Raw genomic sequence first — 16,637 nt, 5'->3', positions numbered from 1 at the left:
GCGGTATTTCTCTAGTAGAAATTGCTAGTGTCTCTGGTATAGCAATTTCATATTTCCTTCTTAATTCGTGGTACCTAATTCCGGCTGGTCTGGAATAGGTAGCACGACGTTCGTATAATGCAGCCATGGGATGATTCATAAACAATTTATTATTTATATGGGCAGGGAAAGCCCATATATTTGCTGCATATCTTAACAAGAGGATCTCTCTTCTATAATGTAGTGGCATTATTCCGGCTTCAGACATCAGACTAGCCGCCGGACTTGTGCGGAAAGCACCTGTTGCGTATCTTATTCCGCTATTATGAACTACGTCTAACTTTCTTAAGTGCGACTTTCTAGCGGATGAATATACGATACATCCGTAGTCTAGTTTAGATTGAACCAATGCTTTATACAATCTCAATAATGTCTCTTTTTCTGAGCCCCAATTTAGGTTCGATAAACATTTTATAATGTTTAGGGCTCTTTTGCATCTATCACTCAAGTCCTGTATATGTAATCCCCATGTGAGGGATTTATCCAATACTAGTCCTAAATACCTTACGCTGTCTTTATATTGTATTGGATTATCATCAATTGTCAGAGCAGGACTTTGATGAGGAATTCTCTTCCTACAAAAGTGTACACAGCACGTTTTTCCTGGTGAGAATTGGAATCCTGTATTCCTTGCAACTTCATTTAGAGCATTGATCGCTCGTTGCAATTTGTACCTCACTATAGCAGTCTTGTTGCTGGCATATATGATTGCCAGATCATCAACATAGACGCTTTTGCTGATTTCTACTGGAATGGCTAATATCAATTTATTAATGGCAATGGTAAACAAGGTACCGCTCAACGGCGAACCTTGCGGTATGCCATTTTCCATGATTCTTTCACGTGAATATTCGTTGTTGACGCGTACTTGGAAGGTACGGTCATTCATGTAGTTGCTGAGCAGTATAGGCAAATTGCCACGAATGCCCCATTCATGTAACTGGAGCATTATACCATGACGCCAGGTCATATCGAAAGCCTTCTGAAGATCAAAGAAGACTCCGACACAATGTTTCCTTGTAATAAAGCTGTTATATATAATGTCCTCTAAGCTGATCATTTGATCAGTGGTAGAATGGTATTGTCGAAAACCTGCTTGATACGGTGATATCAGGTTTTCTTTTTCCAAAACCCAGACGAGTCGATTATTAATCATTTTTTCCAATATTTTTCCCATAGCACACGTCAAAGAAATAGGACGGTAGCTATTGGGGTCTGTTAAATTTTTATTTTTCTTAGGTACTGGAACAACATAAGCTTTTTTCCACTGCTGCGGGTACGTTCCATCCCGCCATATTTTATTATAAAGTTCTAATAATCTACACTTTGCAGTGGTATTCAGCTGCCTGATCATATTGTAGTGGATTTCATCCGGACCAGCAGCTGTGTTACCTGATTTTTCCAACGCTTTCGTGAATTCTTCCATTTTAAATGGTACATTATATGAGTAATTATACTCAGTTCCAAAATTTAGTAGACCTTCGTGTTCTTCTTTTTTGGTTCGAAAACCTTCCTCGTAGTTGGCCGTTTTGCTGGCCTTTTCGAAATGATTGGATAACAACTCTGCAATTTCATATGGAGTATCTTTTATTTCATCATCATCTTGAAGGCTAGTTATGGGAGCAAAATCATTACGCCCACAAATCGCCTTCACTTTCCTCCAAACATCTGATGCAGTAGTAGTTTTGTCGATGGATGACACGTATTGCTGCCAGGATCGTTTTTTCGAATCTATCATAAGACGTTTTGCATACGCCCTGTATTTCTTAAAGGCAACAAGATTTTCTATACTAGGACGCTTTTTAAAGGCATTATACGCCCTTTTCTTTCTTTTTATAGCTTCACTTATTTCATCGTTCCACCATGGAACGGGTTTCTTTGTAAGTTTCCCAGATGTTTTGGGAATATATCTCGATGCCGACTCGATTATTGCATTTGTTATGGCGTCGACATCGTCTCCGATAACTCCGGTTGTTTCTGGGAGCATCGTTCTAGCTGTGAAGCTCGTCCAGTCTGCCTTTTCAAATAACCATCTTTTAGGGATGGGATATATTGTTCTAGTAACATCAGTTACAATTTGCACCGGGAAATGATCGCTTCCATGCAGATCGTCTATAACATGGAAGCTGTACCTCGGTGCTATCGATCCGCTTATAAGTGCAAGATCTATACAGGACGTCGATCCATCTCTGGCATTGAAAAAGGTTCCTGATCCGTCATTTAAAATAATAAGTTCAGAATTCATCAGGAACCCTTCCAGTTCTCTTCCACGGGGATCTACTCGATCCGATCCCCAGAGAGAATTATGAGCGTTACAATCACCCACCAGTAAAACAGGTGGGGGAAGCTCGGAAATTAATCTTTCTATGTCATCCTTATTCCAATCGTAATTCGGTAAGTATATGCTGCACACAGTGATCTTAAGCGGTCGCTTCATTCTAACGGCGACCGCTTGTAGGTTGGTGTTTAGAACAACCGCTTCGGTGGTAGCTCTAGTCGATGTTAATATAGCTACTCCACCTCTAACTCTTACATTTGGCGGTTGATCTCGCCGAAATATATCGAATCCTTTTAATTTAAAATATTCATTTCGGCGGAAATGCGTTTCTTGCAGACATATACAAATCGGGTCTACGTCATGTACCAAGCGTTGGAGCTCATGGATGTTTGAAAAACATCCATTGATGTTCCATTGTACAATCGACTCGCTAATTTTTAATTTTTAATTAAATTATTGCCTGGGTTTTCCTTTCGGCCATCCCTTTTTCCTTTTCTTCTCCATCCTGCGAACAGCATCGTGTTCGCGGAGAATGTCGTCGCCTGTAAGGCTTCCGGTCTCCGTATCGGAGACCACCGAAGCCGCCGACGACGACGGGCATGGATCGGCGCCGGTTTCAGGCGCCGATTGAGAGGCGGCAACCAGCCCGCTCCCCAACACGGGGGTCGCACCGGTCACCGCCTGTGGGAGGGGGGACACTCGCCCCCCCTGTGTGATTTTTTGTGGCCTCTGAGGCTTAGAGGCCACTTCAGTTACAGGAGGCTTGGGAGCCTCCATAACAGACTCTGTAGGTATCACCTTTTTCTTTTCATCGAGGATCTCGCTGAGACGGACTTGACAATCTGGTTTGGTGTCCGTTTTCTTTTCTGGAGGAGCAACTTTCACTTTTATCGTCTTATCTTCAGCAGGCTGTACCACTATCTTTGGCTTAACAAGTTCTTTATTACCAAAAGGTTTCATCTTATTTTCGATGATCCTCTCAATCATGTTAGCCAAAGTGGGAGCAAGTTTATTTATGATTTGTGCCTCATCTACAGCAATCGGAGCAGGAGCAGGAACAGTAGCCGCAGCCTGAGCATAAGATGTTGCTGCTCTAGGCTTACGGGCGTTAACTATTTTTTTTGCATCGAAGTAGCTGACCTTTTGCAGGGTTTTTACTTCCTGCACAGCTACCTCATCTTTGTAGACAGGACAATTCCTTGATCTACAAGAATGCGCTCCTTTGCAGTTTATGCATGTAGGAGGCTCTTTACATGGCTCTCCCTCATGCACCTCTTCACCGCACACGCATATTTGCGGTCTTTCGCATCTAAGAGCGGTGTGGCCAAAGCGTTGGCACTTGAAGCACCTCATCGGCTGTGGGACAAATGCCCGCACATCCAAACGGTGAATCCCCGCTCTTATCTTTTCTGGCAAAGTAGGCCGGTTGAAAGTGAGGACATGAGAAGCTGAGGGTAAGACCTCACCGTTCCTTCTCATGTTCAATCGACGGCACTCTATTACTCCTTGTGCTGCCAGCTCCTCTACAATCTCTTGCTCCGAACAATTCAAAAGATCCCGACAGACCACAACACCCCTTGAGGTGTTGAGCGTGCCGTGGGGATCTACACGTACCGCTAGCTCTCCAATTTTCTTCAGCCCTAAAATCTTCTGAGACTGTATATCATTAACAGTCTCTACATGGAGTCCCGTGAAAGTTTTCCTGATTTCTTTAACAGGGCCTCCAGCACATTTGTTTATTTCTCGAGCGATGAGAAAAGGACTCACCCTCGAGAAATTTCCATCCTCCTTTGTAATGACCAAATATTTGGGTTTCGGTACATTACTACTTTTAAAAAAAGCCTTTTGTAAGCTTTTTCTAGCCTCAATTTCTATCTTCTTACTCTCCGTACTCTTTCGGCGTTTCGCTTCAGGCGAAACAGCCGGCTCTAAACGAGGGTGTTTACGTGCACCCTCTGCCACGTTGGTTTGTTCAGGAAAATTCATGAACAAGTAATCCCTTCTGTAGTAAGGCTAGCCGCCGGGGTACACCCCCACTCCAGGGCTACCAACCCTGGAGGTCCGTTCCGGTACTCCGGTGGAACCGGCATATGTCCTGGCAGAGAGCGGATGCGCAGTCTCTGCACTGACTCCAGGCCCCTACACACCGAAGCTTTCAGGGCTCCCATGCTCCGAACATGGGCACCTTAACTACATGCTTGCCATCGCAGGGGGCATGTGGACGACGAAAGGTCTCCGTTACACCTGCAAATAACTTTGACCGTGGCCGCCACATCGCCAGCTCTAAAGGCGGTATAAATCCATTTCCGTAATCGTTAAAAATGTCATATCTGCAGGTGGCCATAAAGTCCAGTCCTGTAATTCGGCCTATGGATGTAAATCGACCGAAGAAAGTATATCCGAGAAACAACACTCGGAACCCCGTTAGCCAGCTATATGTAATGTACTTGAGTACAGCTGTTACCGCCCTGGACGTGGAACGTAGATGTTGTGTTCCGGACGTGGGGAATATCTACCTCAGGGCATTATTATTATTATTATTATTATTATTATTATTATTATTATTATTATTATTATTATTATTATTATTATTATTATTATTATTATTATTATTATTATTATTATTATTATTATTATTATTATTATTATTATTATTATTATTATTATTATTATTATTATTATTATTATTATTATTATTATTATTATTATTATTATTATTATTATTATTATTATTATTATTATTATTATTATTATTTTTTTTTTTTTTTTTTTTTTTTTTTTTGAGGTTTTTTAGGGGCATCGACTACTTTGGTCATTAGCCCCATCCCACTTCAAAAAAAAATAAAAAAAAAAGGTTCTTTAATTCATATTTCCATGAAGAAAATAAGTGAGCAAAATTTCAATCTTCTAATTTAAAAACCACAAATTACCGCCTAGGCTTTCCTTTCGGCCAACCTTTTTTACACCGCTTTTCCATCCTGCGAACGGCCTCAACTTCCGACGACAGAGTGTCTGAGGCTTCGGACATGGCTTCGTCTTCTCTTTCTGACGCCAATGACGTTCGCCGGCTTACATCTGGTGATGAAAGCTTCAATGGTGCTGTGAGCATCGTTGCAATTGAGTCTAAACTTGCAACCGATGCACTTTCGGCGGCTGATGAACTCGATTCGATATCTAAGGCTGTGCTTGGGCCGGCTGATACAGATGCTCTCGCCACAGTTGTTCTCTGAGCTTTTGGGGCCTCTGTAGGTACGGTTTTAATATCGTCTGTGTCTGGTGCTTTTTCGATAGTTACTTGCACCTCCATTTTGGTTGACGCAGATTTTTCCTGTACTCTTGTCACAGTATCCTTAGCTATATGACTCGTCGTCGGGGTGATCTTTAGATCTTTGTTGGATAGATCAAGATTTTTCTTCATTACGTCTATTGCTGGAGTTATAATCGAGGATTTTGCTGGTTTTTTAAACTGCGCTGGTGCGGGTCTTCTGTCGGCGACGTCAGTCCGGGATTGAGCCTTCTCATGTTTACTTTGTTGTATCTGTTGAGTAGACTCGATCTTGGAATCAATGATTCTTTCTATTATTGTCGCGAGACTTGGCGCCATCGTATTAAGCAACTGCTCCACGTTTATTTTAGGTGTGGGGGGAGCAGCAGCTGCTTCTGCGTATGAAGTCGATGGTCTAGGTGTACGTAGGTTAACAATCTTCTTCGCTTCAGGGTAGCTGACTTTTTGAAGCGTTTTAACCTCCTGAATGGCTGTTTCTGATTTGTATACTGGGCAGTTCCTGGATCGACAGTTATGGTGCCCTTTACAGTTAATGCAGACTGGAGGGTCTTTACATGGATCACCCTCATGAATCTTCATTCCGCATATACAAATTTCCTGCGCTTCACATCTAGCGGCAGTGTGTCCGAAACGTTGACATCTAAAACATCTCATCGGCTGCGGAATAAATGCCCGTACATCAAGCCGATGGATGCCAGCTCGTACCTTTTCAGGAAGACTTGGCCTATTGAATGTCAATACATGAGAGGCCGAAGGAAGAATCTCACCATTTCGTCTCATAGAAAGTCTGCGACAATGTGTCACTCCCTGACTAGACATTTCCTGCACTATTTCTTCTTCAGTACAGTTAAGAAGATCACGGCAAACAACAACTCCTCTAGATGAATTAAGTGTACTATGCGGTTGGACAGTAACCGCAAATTCACCGATCTTCTTCAACGCCTGGACTTTCTGACTTTGCATGTCGTTTATAGTTTCGACATGTAATCCGTTAAACGTCTTACGGATATCCTTGACAGGACCACCAGCACAATTTGTAATCTCTCTAGCAATTAAGAATGGACTTACCTTTTGGAAGTTACCATTCTCTTTTGTAATGACCAAAAATCTTGGTTTGGGAACATTATTACCAAACAAAGCTTTTCTCAAATCTTTACTGATTTTATCAGCATCTTTTCTAATTCTATCACTCTCCTTACTTTTTTTCCGCTTCGCTTGTGGCGAATCGGCGGTTTCTAAACGAGGGTGTTTACGTGCACCCTCTGCCACGTTAGTTTGTTCAGAAAAATTCATGAACAGTGGATCCCTTCTGTAGCAAGGCTAGCCGCCGGGGTACACCCCCACTCCAGGGCTACTAACCTTGGAGGTCCTATCCGGTACTCCGGTGGAACCGGCATATGTCCTGGCAGAGAGCGGATGCGCAGTCTCTGCACTGACTCCAGGCCCCTACACACCGAAGCTTTCAGGGCTCCCATGCTCCGAACATGGGCACCTTAACTACATGCTTGCCATCGCAGGGGGCATGTGGACAACGGAAGGGTCTCCGTTACACCTGCAATAACATTGACCCTGGCCGCCACATCGCCAGCTCTAAGAATGGTATGAATCCATTTCCAAAATCATATGTTACTCCATTTCCTGCAGGTAGCCAAAAAACCAGTCCGTTTAGTGACCTGAAGTTGGAACCAGGTCAAACTCAACAATGCATAACCGAGGAATTTACTCGGAACCCCGTTAGCCAGCTATATGTGATGTACAAAAGTACAGCTGTTGCCGCCCTGGACGTGGAACATAGATGTTGTGTTCCGGACGTGGGGATTATCTACCTCAGGGCATTATTATTATTATTATTATTATTATTATTATTATTATTATTATTATTATTATTATTATTATTATTATTATTATTATTATTATTATTATTATTATTTTTTTTTTTTTTTTTTTTTTTTTGAGGTTTTTAGGGGCATCGACTACTTTGGTCATTAGCCCCATCCCACTTCAAAAAAAAATAAAAAAAAAAAGGTTCAATTATTCACATTTCTTTGAATCAAAAATGTTCAAAAATTTATGTTCTCCTAACTTCGAATCCACAAATTACCGCCTAGGCTTTCCTTTCGGCCAACCTTTTTTACACCGCTTTTCCATCCTGCGAACGGCCTCAACTTCCGACGACAGAGTGTCTGAGGCTTCGGACATGGCTTCGTCTTCTCTTTCCGACGCCAATGACGTTCGCCGGCTTACATCAGGCGATGAAAGCTTCAATGGTGCTGTGAGCATCGTTGCAATTGAGTCTAAACTTGCAACCGATGCACTTTCGGCGGCTGATGAACTCGATTCGATATCTAAGGCTGTGCTTGGGCTGGCTGATACAGATGCTCTCGCCACAGTTGTTCTCTGAGCTTTTGGGGCCTCTGTAGGTACGGTTTTAATATCGTCTGTGTCTGGTGCTTTTTCGATAGTTACTTGCACCTCCATTTTGGTTGACGCAGATTTTTCCTGTACTCTTGTCACAGTATCCTTAGCTATATGACTTGTCGTCGGGGTGATCTTTAGATCTTTGTTGGATAGATCAAGATTTTTCTTCATTACGTCTATTGCTGGAGTTATAATCGAGGATTTTGCCGGTTTTTTAAACTGCGCTGGTGCGGGTCTTCTGTCGGCGACGTCAGTCCGGGATTGAGCCTTCTCATGTTTACTTTGTTGTATCTGTTGAGTAGACTCGATCTTGGAATCAATGATTCTTTCTATTATTGTCGCGAGACTTGGCGCCATCGTATTAAGCAACTGCTCCACGTTGATTTTAGGTGTGGGGGGAGCAGCAGCTGCTTCTGCGTATGAAGTCGATGGTCTAGGTGTACGTAGGTTAACAATCTTCTTCGCTTCAGGGTAGCTGACTTTTTGAAGCGTTTTAACCTCCTGAATGGCTGTTTCTGATTTGTATACTGGGCAGTTCCTGGATCGACAGTTATGGTGCCCTTTACAGTTAATGCAGACTGGAGGGTCTTTACATGGATCACCCTCATGAATCTTCATTCCGCATATACAAATTTCCTGCGCTTCACATCTAGCGGCAGTGTGTCCGAAACGTTGACATCTAAAACATCTCATCGGCTGCGGAATAAATGCCCGTACATCAAGCCGATGGATGCCAGCTCGTACCTTTTCAGGAAGACTTGGCCTATTGAATGTCAATACATGAGAGGCCGAAGGAAGAATCTCACCGTTTCGTCTCATAGAAAGTCTGCGACAATGTGTCACTCCCTGGCTAGACATTTCCTGCACTATTTCTTCTTCAGTACAGTTAAGAAGATCACGGCAAACAACAACTCCTCTAGATGAATTAAGTGTACTATGCGGTTGGACAGTAACCGCAAATTCACCGATCTTCTTCAACGCCTGGACTTTCTGACTTTGCATGTCGTTTATAGTTTCGACATATAATCCGTTAAACGTCTTACGGATATCCTTGACAGGACCACCAGCACAATTTGTAATCTCTCTGGCAATTAAGAATGGACTTACCTTTTGGAAGTTACCATTCTCTTTTGTAATGACCAAAAATCTTGGTTTGGGAAGATTATTACCAAACAAAGCTTTTCTCAAATCTTTACTGATTTTATCAGCATCTTTTCTAATTCTATCACTCTCCTTACTTTTTTTCCGCTTCGCTTGTGGCGAATCGGCGGTTTCTAAACGAGGGTGTTTACGTGCACCCTCTGCCACGTTAGTTTGTTCAGAAAAATTCATGAACAGTGGATCCCTTCTGTAGCAAGGCTAGCCGCCGGGGTACACCCCCACTCCAGGGCTACTAACCTTGGAGGTCCTATCCGGTACTCCGGTGGAACCGGCATATGTCCTGGCAGAGAGCGGATGCGCAGTCTCTGCACTGACTCCAGGCCCCTACACGCCGAAGCTTTCAGGGCTCCCATGCTCCGAACATGGGCACCTTAACTACATGCTTGCCATCGCAGGGGGCATGTGGACAACGGAAGGGTCTCCGTTACACCTGCAATAACATTGACCCTGGCCGCCACATCGCCAGCTCTAAGAATGGTATGAATCCATTTCCAAAATCATATGTTACTCCATTTCCTGCAGGTAGCCAAAAAAATCCAGTCCGTTTAGTGACCTGAAGTTGGAACCAGGTCAAACTCAACAATGCATAACCGAGGAATTTACTCGGAACCCCGTTAGCCAGCTATATGTGATGTACAAAGGTACAGCTGTTGCCGCCCTGGACGTGGAACGTCTGGTCTCTTTTCAGAGTGACGTGGAACGTCACTCTGGTCTCTTTTCATTACGCATAAATCTTTCGCCTTTTATTATTATTATTATTATTATTATTATTATTATTATTATTATTATTATTATTATTATTATTATTATTATTATTAATTATTATTATTATTATTATTATTATTATTATTATTATTATTATTATTATTATTATTATTATTATTATTATTATTATTATTATTATTATTATTATTATTATTATTATTATTATTATTATTATTATTATTATTATTATTATTATTATTATTATTATTATTATTATTATTATTATTATTATTATTATTATTATTATTATTATTATTATTATTATTATTATTATTATTATTATTATTATTATTATTATTATTATTATTATTATTATTATTATTATTATTATTATTATTATTATTATTATTATTATTATTATTATTATTATTATTATTATTATTATTATTATTATTATTATTATTATTATTATTATTATTATTATTATTATTATTATTATTATTATTATTATTATTATTATTATTATTATTATTATTATTATTATTATTATTATTATTATTATTATTATTATTATTATTATTATTATTATTATTATTATTATTATTATTATTATTATTATTATTATTATTATTATTATTATTATTATTATTATTATTATTATTATTATTATTATTATTATTATTATTATTATTATTATTATTATTATTATTATTATTATTATTATTATTATTATTATTATTATTATTATTATTATTATTATTATTATTATTATTATTATTATTATTATTATTATTATTATTATTATTATTATTATTATTATTATTATTATTATTATTATTATTATTATTATTATTATTATTATTATTATTATTATTATTATTATTATTATTATTATTATTATTATTATTATTATTATTATTATTATTATTATTATTATTATTATTATTATTATTATTATTATTATTATTATTATTATTATTATTATTATTATTATTATTATTATTATTATTATTATTATTATTATTATTATTATTATTATTATTATTATTATTATTATTATTATTATTATTATTATTATTATTATTATTATTATTATTATTATTATTATTATTATTATTATTATTATTATTATTATTATTACTGTCATTATTGTTATTACTGATTTGTTTTATTTCAATTATGTTCTTATACTAATAAATTGTAATTATATAAACATTTTTAATTATCAATCGCTTAACATCCAGATCGAGCCGCAAACACGCGACAAAATTAAATTGTTTTTTTTTTTTGTTTGTTTATAAACAGGATCAAGGAGGGCTGTGTTTACCAGGAAATCCTTATGCATTCGTTCTAAAGATTCTTCTTCATGTAATTTGAATTTTCAACCCTATTTCAGCCTTACCATGAAATAGTTCATAGAATGAAAAATCTGTAAAAATATTTAATCGCTTTATTGATAATATTTAATACTTTAACTTCAAACCCCTTTAGACATTTCTGGGGTATTCAATTGATGCAATTAAACGAAATATAGAACAGACCGATTAATGACGTTGTTGAATTTTTATCTTGCCGAATGCAGTTAAAAGGATGGTTCTTATTTTATTTTTTTGTTTTATACTTGTATCTGTAAAGCCTTTTTTAATTTGTTATATTGACTAGTGACGTAGAAAAAGAACTTCAGACTGTATAACTTTGAACACCAACTATAGTTTAATAGAAATAAACATAAGTTATAAATAAAAGTTTCCATGTGTGACACATATCACGTTTATACTACGTACTTATAATGTCTTCAAAAATAACTCAATCGCTCCTTATAGATCATAGCTAAATGAGATAATTAAGTTTGTAATCATTTATCGCAAAATATTTTGTGTTGTGAGTATAGCTACACAGTTAAATATTAAAATCAATAATTTGATTTTGAGCAGTAGGTTTATGGCAGACACTAAGCGTATTATTAACATATTAACAGTACATCTCTCATATTAAGGGCAATATTGCCTTCTTAATCAGGGGAAGTAATACATGAATAATAACTGTACTTAATGTCGATCTTAATGCATAAGTCTTGTAACCATCATCCTAATAGTAGAATACAATTATTTCCAAAAATAATTTTTAAATTTATTTGTGTTTAATTCTTTTTTTATTTACGTTTAGCGCTTTCACTGAGATCTCTGCTTCATTAGAATGTATGAAAGAATGAAAATTCATTAAAATTATACAGGTATATTTACCATCTCAGTCAATGACGTATAACTTATTATTCTGCTGTTATTACAATCTGAGGCAAATAAAAACACACTGTTGTTTATTGGTAACAAAATTTGATTGCATATTTTCTTTAAATTTAAATTAATTATAACTTATACTTATAAACTATATATTAAACAATGCATAACATTAATGTTAAACATATGTATAATACGAGTATGTACAATTTTATTATAAAAAACTGTCAAACAGTAATTAAATGGAAGCATTAAACTGTCATGCATTGGTGGCAATGAAGTAAGTAACAAAAGGTAATACAAATATTTTCGTAATAAAATTGTGTTAACCTTCAAGATAGTTATCATAGTTTACAAAAATAAATCATAGATTCCATTAGGCGACATATTTTTAATAGACAAACGGGGTTGATCGTTACTGATATAAAATATATTTATTTGTTTAACTGATGTTTTAATGTCATTCGTTGATGGCTATGAAATAATTGCACCGTAACAATATCATTGTACTCCAGAAGTATAAATATGATTTTTTATTTAAGATTCTTTTACTTACATTATAACAATAATCAGACAATTTTCAATTACTTTCTCTTACCCCAAAGCAAGAGATCTCATTTAAACTTATATTTTCTCGTAGCAGAATTAAATAACATGTCTGCCAATTGATTTCACTACTGCATTTAGATAAGTAAAGAGTAATTCACTAAGAATGTAGCATACTTTCATGGCAAGTACTACCGGTGAAAATAAAGAAGACAATTCATATAAACTTAGGTTTGGAACCCTTCGCTAGCGAATGTCGGCTGGCGAAAGATTTCACTCTAATTTCTGTGCCTTCGGTAAAATTAAGCCAGAATGTACTTAGAACCCAAATTAAGGGGTAAATTTAGTGATTACATAAGAAATCTGACTTGAAAATCTGCAAAAAAGTTTCGTTTAATACCGTTTGGTTTAACATATTTAAAATCTCCTACGTTTTAATATGTTTTCTTTTTAACAAACTTCGAAATCTTACATTTGTATTTAGTTTCTATGAGCTTTATTCACATCATTTACTCAGAATCAAATTCTCTACAAGTTTTGGTTAGAACCATTAACTGTTAATAACCATATTACAAAGTTATTCTACACCAACATAAAACTGTTTTTTGACCCCGTATTTTGTTTTTAACCCCAGTTTTCTCAATAAATACTACAAATACAGCTCTGGAGACAATTTTTTTAAAGTTTTCCCTGCCATATTTCATATAAAATCACTAAACTTAACCCTTAATTTGTGTTCCAAGAGCTAAAATTCAGCTTAATTTATACGGAAGTTGCAGAGACCAGCCCGAAAATTTTTACCAGCCTGCACTCTAACAAAATGTTTCCGAACTTATGTTTATATTTAATTTTTTATTTATTTCCACCAATAGAACATATCCTGAAAAGGTTTCCTACATTCTTCATCAATAGATCTGTGTACACACACACACACACACACACACATATATATATATATATATATATATATATATATATTTATATAAAATAACAAGACATATTTTACTTAAAAATATTATTTTTATTAATCTCTTGGGTTGACCAATCAGCTATACAAACTTAAAAATTTAATTCACTACGTTTCACTTAGAATTCTCTAAGCTTCCTCAGGTGACAATACACATTTATAAACAATCATAGAAAATTCTCTTAGATACTGAGAAATTAACTGGTCTACCCATCCTAGATAATATTTTATCTCCACTCTTGTAACAGATCCCCCTTATTCATGCATGACTCATCTTATCTTTAGATAATTATATGTATCTCTTTATATATCCTGATTGCTATTTCCTGTGTATTGAAACCTTAATAATGCCAATATTTTTCCCAAAAATTACATATATTAAACATTATTTTCCTTAAAACTAGATTTACAATATAAATATGAATTTTTTAATTAAATTAACATATATGTTGTTTAATCCGGCTATGTCCGTTCTATTGTTGACAGCGTTTGTATTTTTCTTGATGTATATAATTCCTAGAGTGGTCCTTTTTATGTATTTTGTTCTTTGTCTAATATTTTGGTGCTGTTGAAATCGAACGACTGTTATGTTCTATTGTTTGTTTTGTGAGCGTTATCACTTCCTTTTTTCTATATTTATGGGGGTCTATTCTTTTTTTAAGGTATTGAGATGGTTGTCCAATGTACAACGCGTTACAATCTTTACACGGAATGCTGTGTACTACGTTGGCTTGTGATTTTTTTCTATCGTCGATTTTAATTTAGAAAACATACTATTCAGATTACTATAATTTTGATGGGCTATTACGAAATCCTTTTGTAGCAATCTTTTAATCTTTGCTGACAGATCTGCGACATATGGTAATGTAACACAATTCTCACTCTCATTATTTTTATTAGGATGATTGGCTGATATATTATTATAATTTTATGAATTGTATTTTTAAATATTTTATTTATGATATTTTCCGAATAATTATTATTTATTAATAGATCTTTTACTTTTTTGTATATTCTGGTCTACCTTCGTGGTTTGTAAATTTTATTACTCTGTTCCCAAGATTCTTGACTACTGATTTTATATGACATAAAAACATCTACGATTTTATGTGATATTCGTTGTGTTGATAGGAAATTTAGGTATCTGCCTGAAAATGTTGGTATTGAATGCCATTTTGTTGATGTTTTCTTTTCTAAATGAGTTGTTAAATCCAAAAAGTTTATACTATCGTTAATTTCAATTTCCTTTATAAATTCTACATGTTCATAAAATAGGTTAAATTCTTTTATTATTAAAGATATTAAATCAGTATCCTGTTCATGTGCACATACTATAATGTCAACACTTATCTTTTATAGAATCGGACCTTAGTATTTAATTTCTCTTATACTTTATTTTCTAAATATTGCATAGGTAAGTTTTTAACTAATCCAGTATCACATAGATATGCGTTACCGCTAAATTAAATAATCACGAGCGAAGCATAGTTACATATAAACCGTTGCCAACAAAAAATTAATTTTTTGGGGGAAATAATTTTTTATTTCCCTAGAGAGAGTAACATACTTGGCATTTATAGCCTTACAAAGGCTTTTGATAACGTAGACTGGAATAAAACGTTCACATTTAAAAAAAATTTAGGGTTCAAGTATAGAGGTAGAAGAACAATTGTTAACATTTACTGGAACCAAACTGCAACAATAATAATCGAAGAGCGTAAGAAAGAAGCAGTAATAAAAAAGGGAGTCAGACAAGGATGTTCCCTATCTTCGTTACTTTTTAATCTTTACATAGAACTAACAGTTAATGATGAAAAAGAACACTTTAGATCCGCAGTAACAATGAAAGGTAAAAAGATAAAGGTGCTGCGATTTGCTAATGAAATATTAATTCTAGCTGAGAAAAAAAATAATAAATGTTTAGAAGAAATAATAAATGGCATGGATAAAGTTCTACGTAAGAACTACAGCATGAAAATAAAAAATACAATAAACAAAACGAAAGTAATGAAATGTAGTAGAAATAAAGTAGACGGACCGCTGAATATAAAAATAGGACGAGAAAAGACTATGGAATAGAAGAATAATGTTATTTGGGAAGTAGAATTAAAAACATTTTTTTTATTTAGTATATAAATTATATATATATTATGTATATAAATTTGTATATAAAGGCAAAGATAGACGAAGCAGGAGCAATATAAAATTCCGACCAGCACAGGCGAAAAAAGCTTTCAATCAGAAATATAATTTTCTTAGATCAAAAATTAATTTAAACATCAGGAAAGCATTTTTGAAAAATTTTTTTCGGAGCGTAGCTTTATATGTAAGTGAAACTTGGATAATCAGAGTACCTGTGAAGAAAAAATATAGAAGAATGTTGTAAATCAGATTGGTGGATAAAGTGACAAATGAAGAGGTGTTGCAGCAAGTTGATGAAGAAAGAACCATTTGGAAAAATATAGCTAAAAGAAGACACAGACTTATAAGCCACATCTTAGGGTATCCTGGAATAGTCGTTTTGATATTGGAGGGACAGGTCGATGGGAAAAATTGTGCAGGCAGGCAACGTTTGGAATATGTAAAACAAATTGTTAGAATGTAAGATGTAGAGGTATACCCAAATAAAACGATTGGCACTAGATAGAGAATCTTGGAGAGCTGCATCAACCCAGTCAAACAACTGAAGACACAAAAAAGAGAGAATAATCCATTAGTTTTTATTTTGTATTTTTTAAATGTAACATTTAAAATATTTTAGATAATCCTGTAACTATTTCGTATAATAATTCTTTTCTCACCTTCAAGAAATGGAAAATATTTGTCTTTGTTATCGCTTGACATTACGCGATTTTGTAAAACATTTTTACTTTTGTTAAAAAATAATATAAAAACTTTGAACACTTAACGCTATTTTGAGGTAATCTAAAGGTAATGTTAATTATAGAAAATCTTGCTTAATATTTAAATTTTCAAAAAATAATTTATCATTTCTCTTTC

At 35.1% G+C, this 16,637-nt stretch overlaps 1 protein-coding gene across 1 annotated transcript in view; it reads left to right on the top strand.

Moving 5' to 3' along the window:
• LOC142317899 (zwei Ig domain protein zig-8-like) overlaps positions 1-16,637 on the top strand; it is a 112,547-nt gene that overhangs the window by 24,577 nt on the left and 71,333 nt on the right. The gene's annotated exons all lie outside the window — the stretch shown is intronic.

The sequence above is a fragment of the Lycorma delicatula genome, chromosome 1 (genome assembly GCF_047948215.1).
Source record: "Lycorma delicatula isolate Av1 chromosome 1, ASM4794821v1, whole genome shotgun sequence".
Classification (NCBI taxonomy): domain Eukaryota; kingdom Metazoa; phylum Arthropoda; class Insecta; order Hemiptera; family Fulgoridae; genus Lycorma; species Lycorma delicatula.
The sequence above is the reverse complement of the archived record's forward strand: the minus strand, read 5'-3'. Positions and strand labels throughout refer to the sequence as shown.